The sequence below is a fragment of the Caretta caretta genome, chromosome 5, assembly GCF_965140235.1.
Source record: "Caretta caretta isolate rCarCar2 chromosome 5, rCarCar1.hap1, whole genome shotgun sequence".
Taxonomy (NCBI): Eukaryota; Metazoa; Chordata; order Testudines; family Cheloniidae; genus Caretta; species Caretta caretta.
In genome coordinates this window covers 101,671,488-101,695,551 of record NC_134210.1, presented here as the reverse complement: position 1 = coordinate 101,695,551, position 24,064 = coordinate 101,671,488, and the positions used below count along the sequence as shown (strand labels likewise).

At 42.6% G+C, this 24,064-nt stretch overlaps 1 protein-coding gene across 3 annotated transcripts in view; it reads right to left on the bottom strand.

The window, feature by feature from the left end:
* Positions 1–24,064, bottom strand: part of KANK1 (KN motif and ankyrin repeat domains 1) — a 167,910-nt gene that overhangs the window by 118,051 nt on the left and 25,795 nt on the right. For all 3 annotated transcript variants that reach the window (XM_048850877.2, XM_048850875.2, XM_075128752.1), the window contains exon 2: positions 8,335–8,469. The gene's annotated coding sequence lies outside the window, so the exon portion shown is untranslated. The remainder of the gene's footprint in view (positions 1–8,334; positions 8,470–24,064) is intronic.

Below are 24,064 nucleotides of genomic sequence, written 5' to 3'. Positions count from 1 at the left end.
TAAAATGAAGAGTTAACACTCAGCAGTTCCTTTAAGCAATGATGGAAAGCCTTCACAAAAAAGCATAGTGTATTAAGATCTCAAATGGATTTAAATTCACCTTTCACTATCCTTATACATTTTTGACAGAAGCAGCCAACGTATGATTCCACAATTACAAAACACTATTCTGAAGTTTCCTATATTAGAATATGGAGGGGAGATTATTTTTCCAAACATGGGATTGTCTCTCTCTGTTTGTTTACCATACACTACTATTCTAACAAGATAAAGGGAATTTGAAATCAGGAAGGAAAACTATGATTTCCGGACATTTAGTGGAAAAAGAATATTTTAAGTTGGATTTCTGTTGTAAGACTGGGCACCTGCAAAGTTTTCTGTTAGCAAGTTTTTATAGTTTCCAGTCTGTTGAACAGATCCTTGAACATTTATTCAGTGATTTTCAGAAATATGTTCTGAAGGAGTTTATTTAATCATGCTCCAAACAATTTATATGATTAAAAGGAAGAATTTTAAAAATCCAGTTAATGTGTCACTCTCTGTTCCATTCACTTTTTGCACTTCTGATCAGTTTGGACAATTAAAGACAATTTCAGTACTGTTTACTGTTGAGTTTACGGTCAGGTTTAGTACTGCAATAGTTGGGGTTCAAACCCTTCAGGGAAGTGTTTGCTTAAAAAAACCCACACACACAAGCTGTTTTTAATGGTACTGTTATTTCTAATTTATATAAAATATTTTGTTTAGGTTTTATAAGAACTTGTTTTCAAAAAAGCAAAATTTAGGCCCAAAAGGTAAAGTTGACAGTGCCACTTTAAACCTTCAAATAGAAAAATACCTAAACAAATCAACCAGCTGTTGTGCTGACAACATCAAATAAAGAAATTGTGGAATTTATTCTACCCTTTATCAATAATGCATGGCTGCGCACAGACAATTTATAGCTGTTTTCCATCACTGGGTATTATGTAGTACTAAATTAAGTCTACAAAATTCAAGGACAGTCCACCCACACAGCTACTGTAAGCCAGACATGCCACTTTGAATAAACATTTTAGAAGCATTTTATGAGTTTTATTAGCGTATTGGGTCACACAACTCCTCATGGACCGAATACTCCTGCCCGCCCACCCACCCACACAAAATAAATACTCATTCGCACACATGTTCCTGAAGATGATCAGCAAAAGGAAAAAAGTTGGTCTTGTGCCTCCACTTACGCCCCTTTTATTTATTTATTGCTATATATATATATATATAAGGTCTGACTTAAAATTTGAAAATTTAAACCCATGTAGAAAATAAAATTTCTTTTCTACACAACAAACTAAAGTGTTGCCTACCTCCAAAAACTCTATGGTGAATGCTAAACTCATGAAGTTATGACACCACCAGACTCAAGAAACAAAAGGAGTTTTAGTTAGACTGTTTAATGGGTATAAACAAAAAAAATTAAGTTCAATGAGTAAAGGACATTTTTAAAACATTATTTTCAGGTCACACACTTCAGAAAGCACACACCAGGATTTCAGTAACATATAAGAATCAAATCTAATTAGGAAACTAATTACTGTACTGCAATCCCCTTATAGAGTTTATAAAGCCAACAGCAAATCAGAGGTATATCATCACTCTGCAGGCTCAACTGATGATATACTTGTACTCTAGAACAGTGGCTCTCAACCTTTCCAAACTACTGTACCCTTTCAGGAGTCTGATTTGTCTCGCATACCCCCAAGTACCCCAAGTTTTACCTCACTTAAAAAACTACCCGCTTACAAAATCAGACATAAAAATACATAAAAGTGTCACAGCACACTATGACTGAAAAATTGCTTACTTTCTCATTTTGACCATGTAATTATAAAATAAAGCAACTGGAGTATAAAATATTGTACTTACATTTCAGTGTACAGTATGTAGATCAGTATAAACAAGTCATTGTCTGTATGAAATTTTAGTTTGTACTGACTTTGCTAGTGCTTTTTATGTAGCCTGTTGTAAAACTAGGCAAAATCTAGACGAGTTGATGAACCCCCTGGAAGCAGAGTTACCAACCCTCCAGGATTGTGCTGGAGTTTCCAGGAATTAAAGATGAATCTTTAATTAAAGATTATGTCATGTGATGAAACCTCCAGGAATTTGTCCAACCAGAATTGGCAACCCTACCTGGAAGACCTCTGCATACGCCCAGGGGTACATATATTCCTGGTTGAGAACCAGTGCTCTAGAAGTAGATTAGAGTCAGTTGTATCCTTTGATATCATACTGTGTCTCAAAAAATTAAGAAACACAAAGCAAGGAGCAGTTAGTGATAACAGACACCCCTTAAGAGTGAGAACACTACAGTTCTGAGTTTTGCATGTGAATCAGTTCTATTGAGGCTCTGCCCACATTGCAGTTGAAGCTTCACTTCAGCATAGTTCTTGCTATGGTTCCAATTTCAGAGTGGACAGATTTAAGTGTTGTCATTTAGAAAGGGTTGGCGGTACCATCAAGAAGGTAGTTCTCTGCCCCACTGTAAACTCATTGCTTCTGGCATTGTATAGTCACTGCCAACCCATTGTCCCTCTACAAGAAATACCAATGACACCGATGGTTCTGTGAAAGCCTTGCTTTTAGCAATATGTTTGCCTTTCCATAAGCTGTCAGCACAGCAAACTGTCTGTTTAGCTCAGTGGTTCTCAAAAATTTTGTACTGGTGACCCCTTTCACACAGCAAGCCTCTGAGTGTGATCCCCCTTATAAATTAAAAACACTTTTTTATATATATTTAACACGATTATAAATGTTGGAGGCAAAGTGGGCTTTGGGGTGGAGGCTGACAGCTCGCAACCCCCAAAGTAATAACCTCGCGACCCCCTGAGGGGTCCCGACTGCCAGTTTGAGAACCCCTGGTGTAACTGGTCTGGCCCTCCTTCATCTCAGCCTCGTGGTCTGCCATCCAGAGAGCAATGCTATCGGTGCCTCTCTGTGTGCATGTCCAACAGTACCCTAACTCTGGTGAAGCAGTATGGGACAGCTACTCAGATTTTCCCAGAATGCATTTAGACAACACTGTTGTTTGCAGTGTTGTTGTAGCTGTGTTCATCCCAGAATATGAGAGAGACAAGGTGAGTGAGGTAATATCTTCTATTGGACTAACTTCTGCTGGAGCAAGAGACACACTTTTGAGCTATACAGAGCTCTTCTTCAGATCACTAGACAATGCTAAGCAGTACGGTGGGTGTACATACACCCCCAGGTAGATGGAGTCATTAAGTTATTTTCTGAAAAGCAGAAAACAACTATCCAGTATTCCAGAAGACATCCTCGGGTAGTTCCCCGGTCTGCTAAAAGAGCAGAAAGCAGTGGCAGGACAGAGTTTTATTCCACAATATCAAAAAGAAAGCCACAAAACCAAAGTCCCTCCTCAGACATTCTTTCCATCTCTGTCATGGGGTCAACATGTACACTTGGTACAGGATTAAGAGATTGTCTCTCCTATCTCAGAGGCAAAAGCTATTCCAGCTCAGATTCAGCTGTAATTCAACCACATCCTTTACATAAATCTAGTTCCCCCATGAATACGTAAAAGTCTCTTAGCCACTTCTCATGCAGTAAGATTTTTAAAAGTACATTTACTGAATGCTTGGATTTTGATTTGCTAAAATAAAAATGTTTTTTGAATAGATCCAAGAATTCCTGCTATAGAACATGCAGCTGCCCATTTAAGATTTGTGGAGATTGAAATATTACCCTCAATTAAATCAAAGCAGTAGGACAGAGCTCTGAAAAATGAGAATGCTCTGATTCAGTTTCCTTTGGTTGTTTAAAAAAATGGAATCAGTTTTAAGAAGCCTATTATTCATCTTGCACTGCCAAGAAGTTTGCTTTGGAATTAGAAAGGTTTTCATTTCTTCTTTCAGGAGCTGCACAAAATAACACAAAATAAAAATATACACGTAATATGCTTGAGCTCTATTCTTCAGGTAGAGAAGAACATTGCTCTGGAGTGCACACTGTGCCCTATTATGAGACATGGTCCCTTCCACTCTTATGTTCTTGCTACACAGTGATGATCACTCTTCTGCATTTAAGTTACTCTTTTAATACAGCACAGCTCATGTAAAAAAGATTTGTTATATTTTTTGTATATATACACCTAACCCTTTTAAATTAAGTGACAAAGAAATAAAGATGTATTGATCTGAACCTGTTACATATATACACAGTACTCCAAACTTATTTCATTAAAAGAAGAAAAACTCTTAAATATGTTTCTGCTAAATGAATAGTCTTGCTGTACTATATTTTAATTCTTAGTAAAACTCTCCTTAATAATACACACTGCTATTACTACTACAGTGCTTTATTCATACCAGCAATTAAGTAGCCACTTAGTTATGACATGTTTTACTTTCACCTTTCAGGTGCAAAAGGCAAGGAGTGTTTACTACACTTAGGAAGGGTGGGATAGAGAGGAAGGGGAAGACTCAGTTTAGCAACTTAACAAGGAGCAGTGGAATACAGGAATCTCAAACTTTCGCCAGCGGGGGCCACATTTAAGAGAGCATTTCACTCCTCACCTACTTGCACTCAGCTAACACCCTTGTGGCACCTGGCAACCAAAGCAATAGCGTACACCTTATATGGAATTAGCATTTGTTTGTTTCTTAGCAGTCTGGTGTGAAAAGTTTGTCTTTTGTGAAGAACAGTCAGACACAGGCTGCATTTGCTGCTCATTTAATGTCCCCCTTCTCATCAGCAACCATTCCAGTCTCCCTGCTTCTCTTCCATTCATCCCTTTCTCCTCCCTCTGTGCATGTTTCCTTGTTCTGTTCTCCCCTGCACATCCAGTCCAGGCACCAGTTCCTCTTCTGCCCTGCACAAGTCAACCAGCTGCCTTATTCTCTTCTCCCCTGGGCATTTCTCTCTCCCACTGGTGGCTGGCAGCTCCAGTCCCAACTTTGATCCCCAAGGAAAGCTCCACGTTCCTCACTTCCTCCTCTGAGTAGTAGCCTTTACTAGCAGCAAAGGAGGAGCCAGCAGTCAGCTGCTTTTCCAAGCCCCAATGCTTTTCACTGCAGAAACTGCTTGAACTCCTGTTATCACAGGGGAAAGCCAGCATTACTATGTAACCCAGACATCGTAAGAGATCTAAAGGAAGCACTCCATGGATTATCAGTAGCCCAGAGACTACACCCTATACATCCCTACAACCCGAAAATCCATCGGTTTAATATGCATACAGGCAATGCAGGCAAATGTTTCCTTTTCATCTCTGGAGGATGTCACAGTTGCTCAGCATGGATGAAGTTCACCTCTCACTGCACCAACCCTGAACTGAACTCTGTGCAATAAACTCCAAAGGGAGAGAACCAATGGAACCTGCACGCATCTCCAAACTTGCACACCAGGCCTCATGGCTACAGCACAATCTCTTCCCCCCCACCACCTCCCCGCACCCTGAGTGACTAGTTTTGGGGGCTGGTATAGTGGCTGCTGCCCCTGTGATGTTTTTGGGCCACTAGATTCAGTAGCCCCTGATTATCCCAACAGTACTCATTGCAGCTGGCAATTCAGGATAAGCACAGAAACCACAGGGCCTAAGCAGTATGGATGGCTTGTTTGGACCTCTGCATCTGGACTGATTTTACTCTATGACCAGGTGTGGCTCATTTCTTCTTAGTTACTTTAAAACGTGGTAAGCAAACTCCAATTGTCAGGGTTCGCAAGAACTCATCTTTCAGATTTAAGAGGCATGTTTAGTTTTAAGTTGTGAGCAACTCTCATCCTAACCGTTTCTTCTTCTAGGGTCTCTGGGAAGGTGGGCAAACAGTGGCCTGAGATCAGTTGCTGTTTCAGACCGTAGCCACCGTCACCATCTAGGGAGTCTATGGCATGGAGGAGAAGAGGAATGGCTCTTGTACCATGTTGCTCCCCACCACCAAAACTGTACTCCTAAAAACAAGAACACACACAGCAAGACAGATAGCTGGCGGGAAGAATCAGCAGGCCCAGCAGTCAAACCAGAAACCAGCCCAATGATGTTGCCTGCCCTCTCTCAGAGCTTGCTAACCTCCTAACTCTTTTCCTCACACGCCCTTGGCTTGGTTTGAAAAAGAGATGGGAAACTGGGCTCTCTCCCCAGGCCCAACCTTAGTCTCTCCGAGCAAAGTGTGTTGGAGCTCTAGTATGACGTTTACAGACCATCATACCATCCATGCCACTTGTCTGTTATATCCCTTTCCCCCACCCTGTGTCTTGTCTGTAAGCTCTTCGTGGCAGGGACTGTTTCTATGGGCTTGTTTTCACTGCAAAGTATTGCCCTTAAGCAGTGGTGAGCTGGAGCCGGTTCCCACCAGTTCGCTAGAACCAGTTGTTAAATTTAGCAGCCCTTTTGGAACCGGTTGTTCCGCGAGGGACAACTGGTTCTAAAAGGGCTTCTAAATTTAACTGGCCAAAAGTGGCGCCTTAGGCGCCGACTCCATGGGTGTTCCAGCCCTGCAGCACCCAAGGGGAAAATTTGGTGGGTGCAGAGCACCCACCGGCAGCTCCCCGCCCCGCGCCCGGCCCCAGCTCACCTCACCTCCGCTCTGCCCCCCACTTCCTCCCCTGAACACGCCGCCCTACTCTGCTTCTCCACCCCCACAGGCTTCCCATGAATCAGCTGCTCACGCGGGAAGCTGGGGCAGGCTGAGAAGCAGGCCGCGGCTTCCCGCTCAGGCCCAGGAAGGTGGAGGTGAGCTCGGGCGGGGGGGAGGCGCAAGGAGGGCTGCCCACACCGCAGCAGGTAACCCGTGGGGGGGCACAGGGGAACCACTCCTCTCCCCAGCTCACCTCCGCCACCCTTGGCCTGAGCAGGAAGCCACCGCCTGCTTCTCAGCCCTCCCTGGCTTCCCGCCGAACAGCTGATTCGCGGGAAGCCGGGGGGAGGGGGCAGAGAAGCAGAGCGGGCGGCGTGTTCAGGGGAGGAGGCGGAGCGGAGGTGAGGTGAGCTGGGGCCAGGCGCGGGGTGGGGAGCTGCCGGTGGGTGCTCTGCACCCACCAAATTCTCCCTGTGGGTGCTCCGGGGCTGGAGCACCCATGGAGTCGGTGCCTAAGGTGCCACTTTTGATGTGATCAGTGGGGGAGCGGCCGCTCCCCCTGCTCCCCCCCAGCTACGCTTCCCCCACCCCTAGGAGCCAGAGGGACCTGCCAGATGCTTCCTGGGAGCTGCCCCAGGTAAGCACCTCCGGGACTCCCCACCTCACCCCCCAACAGGTGCCTCTGGCTCTTAGGGCTGGGGTGGGCACCCAATACGGTGGCCCAAGAGACCCTCCTGTCCGGTTCTCTGAGCAGTAAGGGGACAGGGGAGGGGGGTGGATGGGGCTGGGGGGGGCGTCAAGGAACGCGGGGCAGATGGGGCAGGAGTCCCGGGGGGCGGGGGTGGGCAACGACCCTCTCGTGGGCTGAGGAGGGAACCCATTGTTAAGATTTTGGCAGCTCATCACTGCCCTTAAGCCAACTTCCGTCCACACACAAAAACCTCTCACTCAGGTGTAGTACATGCTTTACACCTAGGCTAGCTGGCTTGGCTGGGGCTATAGGCTAACGCCTGAGTGATGCTTTTACTCAGGCTGGTAACCTGTCTGCTTTGCAGTGAGAACAGACTAAACCAGTCGAGTGCCGACAGTCCAGTGCTTTCCCCACAATCCCCCTGCGCGCCCAGAAGCACACTCAGGTTCTCCCACAGTTCACGAGCATAGAGCAGCTCAACTTACTGCAGCACCAAGAACACATATGGCTTTGCAAAATGCAAAATACAAAATACGGCTTTGCATTTTGGATATTCACCCCCAAACCAGGTCAACCCAGGCGTCAATCACCTAAGTTAACTCTGCAGTGAAGATGTACCTTGTTTGTACAGTGCCTACCCCAACGGGCTCCACTCTCATTTGGCCTTTAGGTGGTACAGTAATACAAGTATATTATAATAATAGCAGCTCTATTCAAAGACTGGAGAACAGGGAGTCACTTTTGAGACCAGAACTGCACTTTAACCTCTATATGCCTCAGTTTCTTGTATAAACAGTGATATTATCTCCCATACTTAACATCCCAAGGGGACAGAGGCTTAAAAAAAAAAACCCACACAAACACTTTGGGATACTCTAATGGAAGGAACTATACAAGTGCTGAGCCTAGAATTAGTGATTAAGAAGCCTAGTTTTTCCACTAAAAAAATGCTAAATAAATAAAGCCTCATTAGTTCAGTGAAACTAGCCATGCTTTAACTGACATTGAAGATCTAATAAGAGTGATATGGAATGTGTTAGTCTGATACCACAGGGATGGAGGTTTAAATCTTACCTCAAAAAATCTGTACCGAACACAATCCTCTAGTTTCCTCCAGGCGTTTTTTAGAATCAGAAATAAAAGTAAAGGAGATTCAGCTAGTGCAACACTTCAGCATCTAACAATACATCCAGATCCTTGAAAGTCATTCTGTAAGGAAGGAGGCAAAAAACAAAGCATCTGTTAATGATCCACAAGAGTAGTATTGAGCACTTAATATACCATACATTTATCATCTAATTATTTCACAGTTTAGATTTATTAGACAACCCTAAAATTTTTTAAAACAATCGGTTATTTTTAAAGGCTAAAAGTCATCTGTCACCAAGTAACATGATCATGCTCACAAACAGTGAGCAAATTCAGTGAGAAGGAGCTTGTGAGGTTTTTGGTTACAGGATCTCTGCAAACAAAGATAAGAGTGTAAGGACATGGTTTCCCAGTTTAACTCACCTCAGTTAAAGCAATAGCCAATATGAATATAAACAAAACAAAAAGCAGAGCTTGTACTAAAGTTATAAGGATGCCATATGTGTCAATTATTAATCAATGCTTCCAACATTAAGAATAAAAACCTAGGGAAAACTAAAAGTATCCTTTGACCCAAATTACTGTTTTGTCAATCCAGATTATTAATTTAGAAGCATTAGGTGGAAGTGTTACACTATTAATTATGATTTCCATGGGAAGGGTAAATAGGAGAACAGCAGGGGTTTAGTAGGTAAATTCATTCAGATTATAATGTCTCAAGAGGAACAGACACACGGAGAGGTCCACATGTACTAATTCAGACTGGATTCTCCAGTGACCAATAGACATAGAAAGGATTTTTGGATAAATAGCCTTGCTTTAAACTGGCTGAGGGCCTCCTTTCCACTCCAGCAAATGGACAGGACTTCTGGTCCTAGGGAAGCCCCAATCCTCAGGGAAGGGTTGGATGGACTTTGGCCCACATAGGCCTCTCAAAACTGAGTGCTTGTTCTGAGCTGCAGCTGTGATGAATTTATGACCTCAGGGACCATTCCTGAGTGGGGTTTGAAGAACTAATTGCCAATCAGAGCTTTTGTCAGGTGTGTAGGTTCTTTTAATGTTTTTAATATGTTTGCTCCGGGATGCTTTCACTGTAAGAATACATCTGCTTGCTTAAGGCGTCTCTACATTTAAAACGCTACAACAGCACCTCTGTGCCACTGCAGCTGCACCCCTGTAGCGCTTCAGCATAGGCATTACCTACGCTAACGTAGGGCTTCCCATCGGTGTAGGTAATCCACCTCTTCGAGAGGCAGTAGCTAGGTCGATGGAAGAATTCTTCCACCGACCTAGCACTGTCTACACGGGGACTTAAGTCAGCTTAACTATGCCACTCAGGGGGTGGATTTTTCACACCCCTGACCGACGTACTAAAACAGACCTAATTTTCTACAGTAGACTAGACCTTAGAAACAGCTGTGTAGTAACATACCACAGGAACATGGGGTCATGCAACAAAATTAATAGGCAGCAGGTTTAAAACAAACAAAAAAGAAGTACTACTTTGCACTACACAGTCAGCCTGTGGAACTCATTGCCAGGGGATGTTGTGAAGGCAAAACCATAACTGGGTTCAAAAAAGAATTCGATAAGTTCATGGAGGATAGGTCCAACAAGGACTATTAGCCAAGATGGTCAGGGCTGCAACCTCATGCTCTGGGAGTCCCTAAACCTCTGACTGTCAAATGCTGGGACCAGATGACAGGGGATAGATCACTTGATAATTGCCCTGCTCTGTTCACTCCCTTTGAAGCATCTGGCATTGGCCAATGTCAGAAGACAGCATACTGTGCTAGACGGATGATAAGAATGGCCATACTAGGACAGACCAATGTTCTTAACTGTGCCAATCACAATGTGTACCCTGTCTGAGGAGAGAAGCAAAGCAGGCCTGCTTAGGCAGTCTTTTGCTGGGAATAACCAAGTGAAGGCCTGGAAATAACCCATTCAGAAAAGAGAAAGAAGCAGGTCTCCACCCAAGAGAGCAGGTAACTGGAGATGCCAGATGTCTGAGAGTGGGTGCCCTGGCTGAACCCTTAATGGGAAATACAGGAGCAGCTGCTCTGAATTGTGACACACACCATGAGTAGTTCCCATTCAAGTCAACAGAGCTACTCAGAATGTCTGAAGTTAAGCACACGCCTAAGCCTCTGCAGCATCAGAGCCCTAGTGTGTAGTACAGCTCTCTCCCTGTAAGGATTTTAAAAATAATTTGGTCACTTATGTTTAAGGCTGCAAGTCTGTCAAGGAGGTCACGGAAGTCACGGATTCCGTGACCTCCATGACTTTTGCAGCGGCTGGTGTTGGCTCAGGGGCTGCCCGAGCCAGGCAGCCTCTGGGCCAGCAGCAGCAGTTTGGGTGTGTGGAAGGGGGCTCAGGGCAAGGGGCGGGGGGCATTTACCTCGGGATATGGGGTTCCCTGGCTCCCACTGGCATGCCCCCCCTGCAGCTCCTAGGTGGCGGAGGGACCCGCGTGGGGGGTGCTGTCTCCACGCCACATGCTGCCCATGCCTGCAGGCCCCGCCCCCGCAGCTCCCACTGACTGCGGTTCCCGGCCAATGGGAGCCGCAGTAGCTGGCGCTTGTGGCAGGAGCAGCGGAACCCCTAGCCCTCCCTCCGCTGCCTAGGAGCTGCAGGGACGCGGAGCCGGGTAGGACACTCCTGCCAGTCCCACCAACCCCGCCCCCGCCAGCACCAGCAGGGGTCCCGGGCCGCAGCTTAGACCCCCCACAGTACCAGCGGGGGTCCTGGGCCACATCCCCCAAGGCACCCGTGGCACGCTTACCCGCGCAGCCCCTCACCCAAGTTTTAGTCAGGACGGGTATTTTTAGTACAAGTCATGGGCAGGTCATGGCCCATGAATTTTTGTTTAAAGTCAGTGACCTTTCCATGACTTGTACTAAAAATACCAGTGACTAAAACATAGTCTTATTTATGTTCAAATACCAGTTATTCAATTACAGATCATTTGTGGGACAAAAGGAAGTGGGGATGATCCTGGAACGATGCACTGCTACAAGTACAAAATTCAACTCCTTGAACAAATAAATCCTCCACTTAGGATTGTAAGCTTTTTTTTGTTTTAAAGTAACCTTTTCAGCCAAGGTTAAGATATCTGGTTTTATTCCGTTAATACTGAACAGGAGTGGAGTTAAAATTGATGTACAGTTTAAGAGATCCAAAATGTTCTCCTATACCTTCCCCTGAAGTTTTGAAATTGCCTGTGGTGCAGTCCTGCAAGGGAGGGTCACACAAAGACCTGTGCAGCTCTAGGCACCCACAATTCCAGTCCCCACAGCAGAGTGAAATGGACAAAGTTGTAGTCAGTTTCATTCTGGAGCTCCTACTGAGGACAGACTAAGTGAGGAGTACAGAGTGAATATCTGATACAGGTGCAGAATGAATATCTGATACAGCTTCAGGGGCACTTGGCAGGTGGTGCCGGAGGAAGAGAGAGAAGAAAAGACGAAGCAAAACGAAGCAAGAGTTTTGGGTAACATTTTGAGGGGAAGAAACATTGTTTGCATCCGGGTTTTAATTTTGAAGGCTTTATCATCATCAACTACATATTTATACTTTCATGTGGAAAGTCACAAAGCCATTGTTAGCTAATTGCTAAACCACCTGATCTAACCTTCATGGAATACATGGGAATTAGTCCAAGCAAGATTAAAAACTCTGCACAATCAATGGGCACTCAAATTAAGTCACGTCCTGATGCCCCAATTGCTGTTTTCTTGTTAATATGCACATATTGTTTTCAGCCTGGTTGCTTTAAAAAATAAATAATAAAACATTTAAAAACCTACAAAACTGTTCTTTCCTCTCAAACGTTGCTTTAAATAAATAAAAAACTATGATGACAGGCAACTTTTCATACCTTAGAATAACATTTGATTTTCCTCACATTCTAGTAAGATATAGGAGATCCAATATTTAACAAAGACCAAGAAGTAGCCCCATTATTTGTTTAAAACCAAAAAATAAACTATTTGCAAAGCTATACCCTTGTGTGACTGTAAAGCCTTTAATCAACTTCAAGACTGTTTCAAAGCTGGGAAACAAATAAAACACAGATGCGGATTCTTTCCCTCCCCCAATCCCTCAGGTTTGATAAACATTTCAAATTTGTCAGATATAATGAACTTTGTTTACATTAAACATTTACGTATTCAGGATAGCTTCTAAATGATTTCAAAATACAAAGGAAAGCAGTAGGAGTACATCTATTAGTAACAAGAGCTAACGGACACACTGGATGAAGTACTCCATTTTCAGCGTCAGAGGTTTAAAAGGCATTTCTTCTCAGCTCAGAGGTAATACAGATATTTATTTTTCTAATCATATTTAGAAAGAGAAAAAACATTTTATGGTTCTCTACACCAATGTTGGCTTATATTTGAACATGTTTTAAGTCTGTGCATTTTTATTTAAATGTACCATACACATTTTCAAGTTTGTCAAACACTTCCAATCAAGTCAAGCACATTTGAAAGGGGTTTTATTTTGGTGTTGTTACTCTTGACTATAACATCAATTCAAAACTTTATCTAAGCCATTGTATGATTTTAGGTTTATAGAACTATGGCATTTTGTAGCTCCATTAACTACTTTCCCTTACAAAAGGATTTTATGGGTGTTTTCAAAAATCCCCCTCCTCTGTCACTCTCTCTCCCTCTTAAAAAAAAAATAAAAAGTAAAAAATTCAGTAATTTAGATGAGCTAAGTGAGATGACACAAGGTGGTTATATTCTGAAAGAGGCATTATGAAGTTCTATATTTCTAGTCCTGAGATCATCCTGTCCTCTGCTCTCTATACTGGCTTTCCACAGAATATCAAGTCAATTTTCCAGGTTTTAGTTCTTATCTTCAAAGCACTCAATTGCCTGGGCAAAGTATATCTAAGAGATCACCTAAAACTCTGCAATGAGGACTATGATGCATAACTCTGCTTCTCTGGCCCAGTGGAACTTTCTAAAATAGAGGTAAAGTTTGTTGGTGTGAGAGATGGAGCTCTCTCAGGGGCTGGTCCAAGGCAAAATCCCACAGGAACTAAGGAGCATCACAAACCTCATCACAAGGGCAAGGCACACGCCTTGGACTGTGGCTTCTCTAACACACAAACAGTGCATACGTATTTAAAAAAAAAAAAACCACACCATTCTCCCCCTGGGGAGAAGATGAGGGAAAGAGAGAGAGAGAATGAATCATACCTGACAGATATTAGTCATGTCCCTTAATGTACTACTGAAAGGTGCTCAGATACTACTGTGTTATAAAAATCTACACAGAAGAGAATTCCACATCAAAGTTAATTTGTCAAAGAAATCATCTTTTTACTTCTGAACTGCCAGCTTTGTCACTCAGCCTGGCTTACTTCACTACCAGTGACAGAATCTACGATCAGACCTTTGTTAACAAGTCCACTAGTGATGTACAAACCAGAGGAGAACCTAGTTCACTCCACCATAGCATTTCAGAGCCACTGCAGCTACCTGGAATAAAGAGTTGTAGAGACAAAAACATGCTCAAAACAGTCCAGATACTATACTAGATACAGAGGAAGCATGTCTGTCGATTAATGTGCCATTTTTACACAGCCAGTTTTCCAATCTTAAGCCCATTTTGATACAAACAAAACTCGTAGACACATAAAGTAAGGCCAGAAGGGGCTATCATGATCATCTAGTCTGACCTCCCACACATCGCAGGCCACAGAACTTCACCCACCCCATCCTGTAATACACCTATACCCTCCAGCTAAGCTACCAAAGTCCTCAAATCCTGTTTTAAGTCTTCAAGTTACAGAGAATCTCCCATTTATTCTAGTTTAAACCAGCAAGTGACCCATGCCCCATGATCCAGGGGAAGGCAAAAACCCCATCAGTGTCTCTGCCAATCTGACCTGAGTGGAAAAATTCCTTCCTGACCCCAAATATGGCAATCAGTTCAACCCTGAGCAGGTCAGCAAGACCCATCAACCAGACACCTGGGAAAGAACACTCTGCAGTAACTCAGAGCTTGCCCCCTCCCTATCTAGTGCACCATCTCTAGCCATTGAGGATTTTTGCTACTTGCAGTCGCAGATGGGCCACATGCCATTTTAGGCAGTCTCGTCACACCATCCCCTCCTTAAACTGATCAAGCGCAGGTTAGGTATTTTACACTCAACAGCTCCCCGAGAAGGCTGTTCCAGAACTTCACTTCTCTGATGGTTAGAAACCTTTGTCTAATTTCAAGCCTATGCTTATTGATGGCCAGTTTCTATCCATTTGTTCTGGTCTTAACATTGGCACTTAAATACCAGGGAAGGAGAAGAGTTATTTAAATTATCCCAAAAAATCCTTCCAGGACTTTCAAATAAAAGGTGCAGTGGAGCCCCTTTTTCATAAGTGTTCAGTTATTAAGAGGCAAATTGAACTGGGGTCAAAGTAACTTGACAAGTTTCTTTTTGAAGTTTCAATGACAAAGCAAATCTTTTTTGCTTAAAGCCACGGCTACCTTATCTGCCATCACTGATGCTACCTCTTGGTACAAAGATCATCGCTCTTCACAAGATGCGAATGGACTTTCAGCTTTTTGTGACTTGATGGGATGCACAGGATCAAGAACAACATGTTTGGTTTCTGACTGACCCACCTATTAAAACAAGAATAGTTGTCGGTGGGGTGGCGTAGTACAAAGTTAGAATAATTTTATTGCATACGTATTTATTACAACCTGCAACCAGACACATGAGGTCCCATTACACAAGGTGGAAGACAACAGGGAGTTGTTTTCCCCAGTGCAGAGTGGTTATAAGAGGCTAACAAAGCAAAATGGTAATGTGACTATCTCCACACTACACCAATGTATGTGACAAGCCTGGGCCCCATGTGAACAGGCAATTTCAGATGCTGGATAGTCACTGGCTGTACGGAGATATTGTGTTAGCAATATTAGTGGCAAATATGGTTTCTTTCCACAGAAATCCTCTTATTTAAATTGACAAAACCTTTTACCTGGAAGATCTTATTACTGCATGACTTTAATTATGGTCTCTCTCAAGGCTGTGCAGCTGATGTCCTCTGCACAGCTCAGCTACATGAATTAATGCATGAGTTACTTTAGCAGCAAAGACTAATGGAGCTGGTAAAAGGGTTACACAAACTCAAGTAGGACCTTGGGTACAAGAGGCAGTTCTCAAGTTTCAGTTCATTTACTTAGAGGTTTGAGAGAGAGTGGGAAAGGACAGTTGCACCTTGCTTAGGATTAACATTGGAACATGGTTAGCAATAGTCAGCCACCTTCCTGATCCCTGTAACAATAACCGAAAAGGGCACTTCAGTTACATTTCTAGTCCAGGCAGCCACACTACTTATATATAAAGAGGCACCACCCTTATCAGGCAACATAAACGCCCCTCTTATCGACTCAATAATATCACCAGGGGAGGGCTATGAAGACCAACCACAAAATGGTTTGCCAAATACCAGTACATCTGAATGCAAATCTCTGAAGAGTGTCAAAAAGAATGTAACCATATAATTCACCAGGCATCTGCGTCCTTGGGCACTGCCGCACCAAGAAATTTAATAAATAAACGTGATTTATTGTTAAAATAGTTAGTTTGCCCGAGGTTCAGATCCACAGAGGATCAGTTCATGAAACAGGAGGAGGATTCACAAAAGCAAAAGCTTTCAATACATGACCGCTCAAGATGGGTAGGAAATTTTATCTGTATACAATTACTGAATGGAAGTTGGTGCATGAACATGTTGAGGAGAGGCAAATGGTACGGGTGTATGTGGATAGCCTTTTAAAACATAGCTCTTTTTTTGCAGTTTTGATGTCATAACTTCAACTAGCTTTATATTTATGGATTAGAAGATTTACTTAGACTATCCTTTGTTTTTCCTCTACCCCTGAAAAAAATTTCCAACTTTTGGGTCAAAACAATAAATTGTACAAAGAATAATCTGCAACTAGGGTTTTATTAATTATCAGGAGGACTAACTTGGCATTTCTATTAATACCAAAATTGAACAGACAGTCTGACAATTCACTATCCTGGAATTTGCTGCCTTAAAAAGAGGCTATAAAATACTTCACTCCTTCTATAATCTATGCATTTAAGCCTGAGATAGAGCCTTTATGGTATCTAATTGCATGCAAACATCACTTTGCTACAGCGCTACATATTAAGACAATCTCACCATTGTGCTAAGCAGAATTCTTACCTGGAAATTAAGACTGAGCTTCATAGCATACTTGCTAGTTTCTCTGGAGGTAGGACGGAACCAAAACAATCAGTCTTCCAACCAGCCACTCACGCAACACTGTCACTAAGGGTAGATTTACACTGCAATCGAAGGTGTGACTGCAGCTTGGCTAGGCATACCTGCACTAAATAACAGTGTAGACTGATCTGGTGGGATATGGGCAGGCCTGTACAGTCCACACCATCACTTCTTCACTGCTATTTCAGGGTGACAGATCGGGAGCCTTTATTTTTTTAAAATAAAACAGAGAGATCAGGTTGGGGGTGGGAGAGGAACCATAGCTCATTCTGCTCTTTCCATTTCTAGATCAGATGGCTACTCACCCGCTTATGGTGGGCAACCTTCAGGCAGACTGCTGCTCTGCTGAACATGACATGGTTGGTGAGGTAATTTTTTTTTTTAATTGGACTAACTTCTGCTGGTGAAAGAGACACGCTTCTTTTGCTCCACAGACCTAAAGAAGAGCTCTGTGGGGCTCAAAGGCATGTCTCTTTCACCAACAGAAGTTACTCCAATTAAAAAAAAAAAAATTACCTCACCTACTTTGTCTCTCTCATATCCTAAGACCAATGCAGCTAGAACACTGCAAACAGCTCTGATGAGAAGCAGTTGTTTAGTATCTGTAATACACTGGCTGCAGTCATATTGGAGCATGGAAAAAGCCTCAAGACCACAAGGCAGCAGCAATAAATAGCGAGTTCATGCACTATTATTAGCCTCATAAATTCCAGATTGTCCATTTATAACCTTGAATTTCAGTCAACTTTGTAAGTGGAGCAGTTTAGAGAGTCTCTTAAGTATTAAAAAAAAAGTGCACTAAAAATAAGCTTCTAGGCTGCTGAAGCTTAACTAAGGTGGAGCACATCTGTGGAGCGCTAACTGTGTGCTAAATTCATGTCTGGTGTAAATCAAGGGAAGTCAGTGGTGTTACATCAGGGATGTATGTGACCTAATACATTTGGTCTGGGATTTTGAGAGAAAGACATTAAGAGCTTGAAAGTCAAGGGGATTTGTGTACTTAACTCCCTCAAGTTCCTTTGAAAATCCCAGCCTTCGTTTTTGCGCTCTCCCCGTGTGTGAAATGCAAAAGGGAGCCCTACACACCATCTTCTGGACACGGCTGAACAATAAAGTGTTGCATATGCAGTTGGTTTCATTACAATACAAACAGTGCCAAGAAAAAAAATCACATCCTGGATGATTCATATCTGAAAGACCAGCCTCTCCAGATTCAGACCTGGAGCTTTGAAATTTCACTTTTCCTGCAGGGCACATGAGAGTGGAACTTGGAGAGACAGACAGACGTCACCCTTCCTTCAGGACAAATGGAATTTTAAGACTTCAGATCTGCAGGACACACACCCCATTAGAACAAACTTCCTCCCTCAAGTGGTTAGCACAGGGGAAATGGGACTCACATGATCGGAGGTCAACATCTGGTTGTGACACAGACTTGCAGGGGAGCCTTGGGCAAGTCACTCAGCCTCTGTGACTGATTTCCTATCAGTAAAATATGGATAACAATGCTTAGCTGCCTTTGTAAAACACTGAGATCTTCAACTTTAAGATGTGACGTCTGAACTTCATCTCACCTTTTCCTCTGGGGTAGTTTTGAAGAATTATGGTAAATAAGCCTCCGAAAGACACGTAAATTTGGGAGTGCTTCTCAGAAATTTATCCAATTTAGTTTCCATTCCCCCCACTCCAAACACACACCTTTCCTTTTTTCCTCCAGCCCCCACATTGCTCTAGGAAGTGCTCAAACTTGAACGTAGGCAGAAAAAGCGGGGCTGCTCATTTGTCAAATTTTAAAGCTGCACTAATTTAGTAGTTTTTGGATTCAATAAGCTCCAGGCTGCACCATTTTGCAAAATGTTTGTCTGTTTGCTCCAGAAGGCTGGTAAGAACAGTGTTTGGGAGCGAGCAAGTGGGGGCATGTATCACTGATGATGGTTATTAGTGGTGGTAATGCTGCTGCTTTGTGAAAAAAAGAACTACAATAGCTGGCTCACCAGAGGTGCTGAATCAGGGACAGTGTCTGGTTGTCAGCAGGACACCACAAATTAGGGCTGTTGGGAGGAGACCATTCTTATGCAACCCAATTTAACTCTCTCCAGGGAAACACCTTTCCTCTCCAAACTTGCACACTATTCTTCTTTAGCTTCTCCCACCACAATCAAGGAAGCAGAGGTTAGGTAGATTCTAACTACTGTATAGGCTAGGAAAGAAGAGCAGTAGACACCACCATGGTTAAAATACCAGTGGTTGCCAACACCTCGACCACATTAGGACCAACATGGTTGCTATCAACAGTTTTAGGGGAAACACAAAAATTATTAGTGAATGCGCCACCCAGGAGGCTACAATGGTATGCAGACATAATAGCCATCTGCAAGATCCAGTTCTAACATACTAAACAAAGTTAGCAGCTCTAGGTTAAGTGCTACGCCCAAAAGTGAAAGTTAGAGAACTAAAACAAACAGGAAACTTCCCATAAACTGTATGGCCCGTTAAGTAGGTTTTCCTTAATGACATCCAAGTATTCTAATAAAATACTTAAAGTTACAAAAGCCCCTTTATGTACACAGTTTATAACATATGCAGGTCACATAACAATGCAATGTAAACCAGCTCTGGCTGAAGAGCTACAGTTCCATAACAAGTGTAACCACCAGAAAAGAAGGGCACAAGAAACCCAATGTAAAGCTTTGCAATATTGCTTTATCACATCAATGGGAAGATTCAGAGTGCTTAGGGACATTCCGATGACTTACTTGTTGTCATATTACAGAGTTACTTGTGCAGAACTTTCATATTTGCTATAGCAGTTTGTACATTATTTTCCCCAAAGAAAGAAATACTGATGTAGGAAGTTCACAACTGTATTAACACCTTAGAAACCTGTAGTTAAAGAGCACTACCCTTTAAACAACATGATCTCAGTAGCTATTTTCTGTCCATTTAGCTCTTTCTAGATGTTCTTTAAATACAAAAATACTTTCCAAAATACCAATATAGCCACCAATACAAAAAGCTATAGGATTTCATTATTTCATGTAAAGTAAAACTAAATTTACATGGCTGCTAATCCAGTTCCTCTCTAGCACACAGTACATCATTAGACCATAATGCCTGGAGCAGTAACTTGACCTGCCTGGGAAGGTGGGCGGTACTACACAAGCTGAAACATCAGAAAGTTTATGCGTAATTAGGTTGGGTATTTGCCACATTCTTTGATCCATGAACAAAGTAGTCCAGTATGAATAGAAAAGTTACTTTGACACTCCAGACTCAAATTACATCCAAAACATCGGTTAAGAGGACTTTTATGTGATTCAATGTGAAAGAAAAGTTCTCATACCTTCAAAAAAAGTTTCATTGAACTTTTATACTTAAACTTTCCCCTGTGGTGTTGTCAGCTCAAACAGAGCCAGCATTGTGTTCCAGCAGGGATTTGCAGCCTTTCCTGCCATGACACAAAATTCAGTCACTTTGTTCTCCCGTGAATACACACGGAGACAGAAGCTTTTGCACCTAGTCATGCAGCACTGCCAAGGACACCTGCCAGTCCACCCTTTCCTACAGCTGCTGGGCAGTGGCGAGGGCAGCTCTCTGTGGCTCTGAGCCCTTCCACACTTTTGAGAGGGCACACATGTTCTTCAGCGCACTCATGCCCCACTTCCTGTTCTGCTCCTTAATTCAGAATTCCAACTCAGAGAGGCCAAGAACACGTGAGAAAAATACCATCTTTGGGTCTTGCTGTGCTTACAGGGAACATACTGTTGAAGCACTCATGAGACAGATTGGAGGAGACACAGCACTTGCTAACAAATTCATGAGCAACCAGTTCAGACTGAGTCTCCTTAAGTTTCTGGTTATATTTAATTAACACTTTAATTCACACTTGAATATGCAACTTCTAACACTTGTCCTTACAAGGAATGAGACCTTCTAGTCCTACTAGCAACTGAGAGAGATTGAGTAATGTGCACTAACTCAGTGGCTGAGAACTTGCAAGTGAAGTTGAAACCTATCCTGTAGGAGATACCCATGTGTGATACTCTTGGGTGCGGCTTGGGGAAGGGAAGGGAAGGAAAACTACACATCTAAAGATTTCCCACAGTAGAGGCAGACTAAATCTAGCTCCTTAGCTCCACCATTGACCTAAGGAATTGGCTGGGGGTGCGGGAAATCTTTGGGTGCAGTCTTCTTTCTCTGTAACAAGTTCTCCTGTTAGTCTAACTCAGAGTTTGCTATGTCTCGCTGGGCAGAAAATCTGCAATGTTTTACCTTGTTTATTCAACCCAAGTAAGCTGATCTTGTGATAACTAGCTAGCCTCACACCTGGGTCTGAAATTACTCAGAATCCTCTAGACTGCCCTCAGAAATGGAGGTTACTTACCTGTAACTGGAGGTTCTTCTAGATGTGTGGTCCCTACCTGTATCCCACTACCTGACCTCCAGCCCCTCTGCTGTAGATCTCTCAGATTCATGGTAAGGAAAATAACTAGAGAAGCATTGGTCCATACTGCCCTCTATATCCCTGCCCTCAATTTGGAGCATGGAGGATAACAATTGCGCAGCCACGGACCAATGGACTCTGCTGACTAAAAAAATCTTTGGACTCAGGCACATGAATTGATAGGAACAGGAGGCAGATGAGAGAATACAGATGGCATGGATGTCTGTAGTACCACCATCCCTACAGCTGTATCCGCAGTAAAAGTCTGGACCAATGCATAATGTCTCGTAAAGGTGTGTATGGAGATGGCTCACAGAGATGCTGCAGAGGTTGCTTACACTCTAGCGGAATGGGCTCTCGACCCCTCTGGATGGAGTGGGGCAAAAAAGGATATGTTAGCTAACTGGTAATAAAGACTGATGCAGCCAGAGATCCCCTGAAAAAGAGAATCTCTGTGCAGACAGGGTGATAAAAAAAAAAAAACTAGGTGTTTTTCTAACTGCTTTTGTTCTCTGTAGATAAAAGGCCAGTGCACATCTGATGTCTAGAGTGTGAAACCTTCTCTTCTAATCACAGGCATGAGGTTTTGAAAGGGGGAGGGGAGAAGTAGTAGCAGTCCAGTGCTGGAGTGCCTGATCATACAGTTGTGTTGTGTCAGCTGATACAGAAATAATCAGATGTTGACGGGCAGACAGGTTGAAATCCTCATGTGGTCTGAGAATAAGAACTGTCATGGCCAGTTGGATGTGACGAGCCCTGTTGTGATGGATCTTTTGCAGGATTCATGGTATCAGTGGTATTGGAGGAAAGGTATATCTGAGGTGGTCTGTCCAGGGTAGCATGTAAAAACAGACTGGTATTAATTAATAAGATGTTAATTGCATGATGCACCATGCATTTTCTAGGTTTTGGAAAGAGTTGATTCTTCACCAGAGACAAAAACCTTACATACCTTTTTCACATCACTTAAGTCTGTGGGGAATTTTACTTCTCATAATTATCTGCCAAAGTTCAAAAGTCACCACACTTAAACCTTGTCTAAACTTTCCATTAAAAAAAAAAAGAGCAACTTCCATATGATTTGAAGCTTTTTCATCCAATATTTTAGATGCATTTTTTTGTTTGGTTGGTTTTTTGTGTAGGAAGTGCTTGTTTTCAAACAAGAGGCTATGGAAATTATTATAGGGAGGGGAATTCATACTACCCCACCAACTCTAGTTGTAACCCTTTAATTGCAGTTATGGGGGGGGGCAGTAGGCTTATCTCTTGCATTTGTATTTCAAGTGAAGAGGTTTCTAACTACTGAGTTACTGCTGGGTTTTTAATTCTAGCATGAAAACTGCTTGGTAGGAGAATAACTTGGAGGGTTTCTAAGGAAAAGTCATAGTGCAGAACTACTTTTTGGCTTAGCTATCAAGGTTCTCTGCTTTGTTTGGAGAAGCCACGTGAGCAGCTCACCTGTGGTTAGACCTCAGGGCTTTCTACAAATATTTTGTATTCCAGTACAAGCTTAGACATGTTACATAAACATCTGCAATATCTACTAAAAATTTGAAAGGTTATCTTCAAGCCACTGTTTCAGAACCTGTTCTCTAGCAAACAGAAAGCTTTGTTAGGGGCTTCCAGCCCAATGCTGCTGCTCCCTAAACTATCTGGTGCTCTCCAGTAAACACCTATGTATTAAGGTTTGAAATATTTGATTGAACATAGTATGGATGATTCAGGATGAAGATGAGAGAGGAATGCTATCCATTTCTTTCTTGCAGATTTAACTACACAAACAATTTCCCCATCTTTGCTTATTAGTGTTTTATCCGTGGAGATGGGGAAATGCCAATGTAATTAATAAGCAAAGAAGACCAGTGGCGGGGGAGAGTTGTTTTACAGGTTGTATACCAGAGCACTGTTGCAGGCAGGGACACTGAACAGTATTTATGCTAGTCTTTAGCGGACATAGGAACTGCTCACGTTCACAAGTGCTTATGGCTGGCTGAAGCTAAAAAGCTTTAATATACCAAAAATGTATAAAGGTCACACTTCTTGAGGGGAGTAAGAATTAAAAAAACAAATATACCACAAACACATGAAGCTGTATCAACTGTTCTGGAATTCATTTTTCCAAAGTGTTAACAGCCACAGAGCAGATGTTTATTACAAAACATACTGCAAGACAGATAGCTTAATATCAAAATATTTGCTTTACAAAGATCCCAAAACAATGAAGCTCTACCAGAGCCAGCAGGCTACTTGCTATGTTAACTGAGAAAGTAGGAGCTAATGTGGGTGGTGAAGGCTTGTTTGCACACCCCACTCTACTTTTACATGTTAGTGCTTTACATGGCACTAACAACATCTTTACAGTAGACTGCAAAAAAAAGTTTGCAAGTTCTCCCTAGCAAATTCAACTATTTCATTAATTTAGGTTTAGGTTTCTAGGAGGCACCCATCACCCAGTCTCTGGTGAAATACACTGAACTAAGATACTGCATACATATTCTCCACTCTTGCCCAAGACAGAGTTCTTCACAAATCATGGAAACACTATTTGCCACCTACCGTGTTCCACAAAAGCTATTTAAAGCTTTTGGTGTTATCAAGGAAAACAGCAGCAGACAGATTTGATAGGTCATAATCCACATTTTATTCCAGCACGTAGTAATTATAAGGTTTTTAAAACAGAAGCAGGTCACACTTTAAAAACACATCACCATAAAAGTAGCAAAATAGTCTTAAAAAGTCAAATGCTTTAAAGCTCAGATTTCAAAGCTACAATATATTACTCTGTTAATCTTTTGGAAAAACCAATATAGATACTTGCTTCAGTATAATTAATATAGAAATTCAAGCCTCTGTAGGATGACTTTCCTAAAGACATCAAGACTCAAGTGTAACACTTCTATATTGGTTTACTGCATCATCCATGCTATCAAGGTACACCTGTAATGAAAGAAAATCTGATATTCTTACCCTATGGGCCTTCCTCAACTGCCAC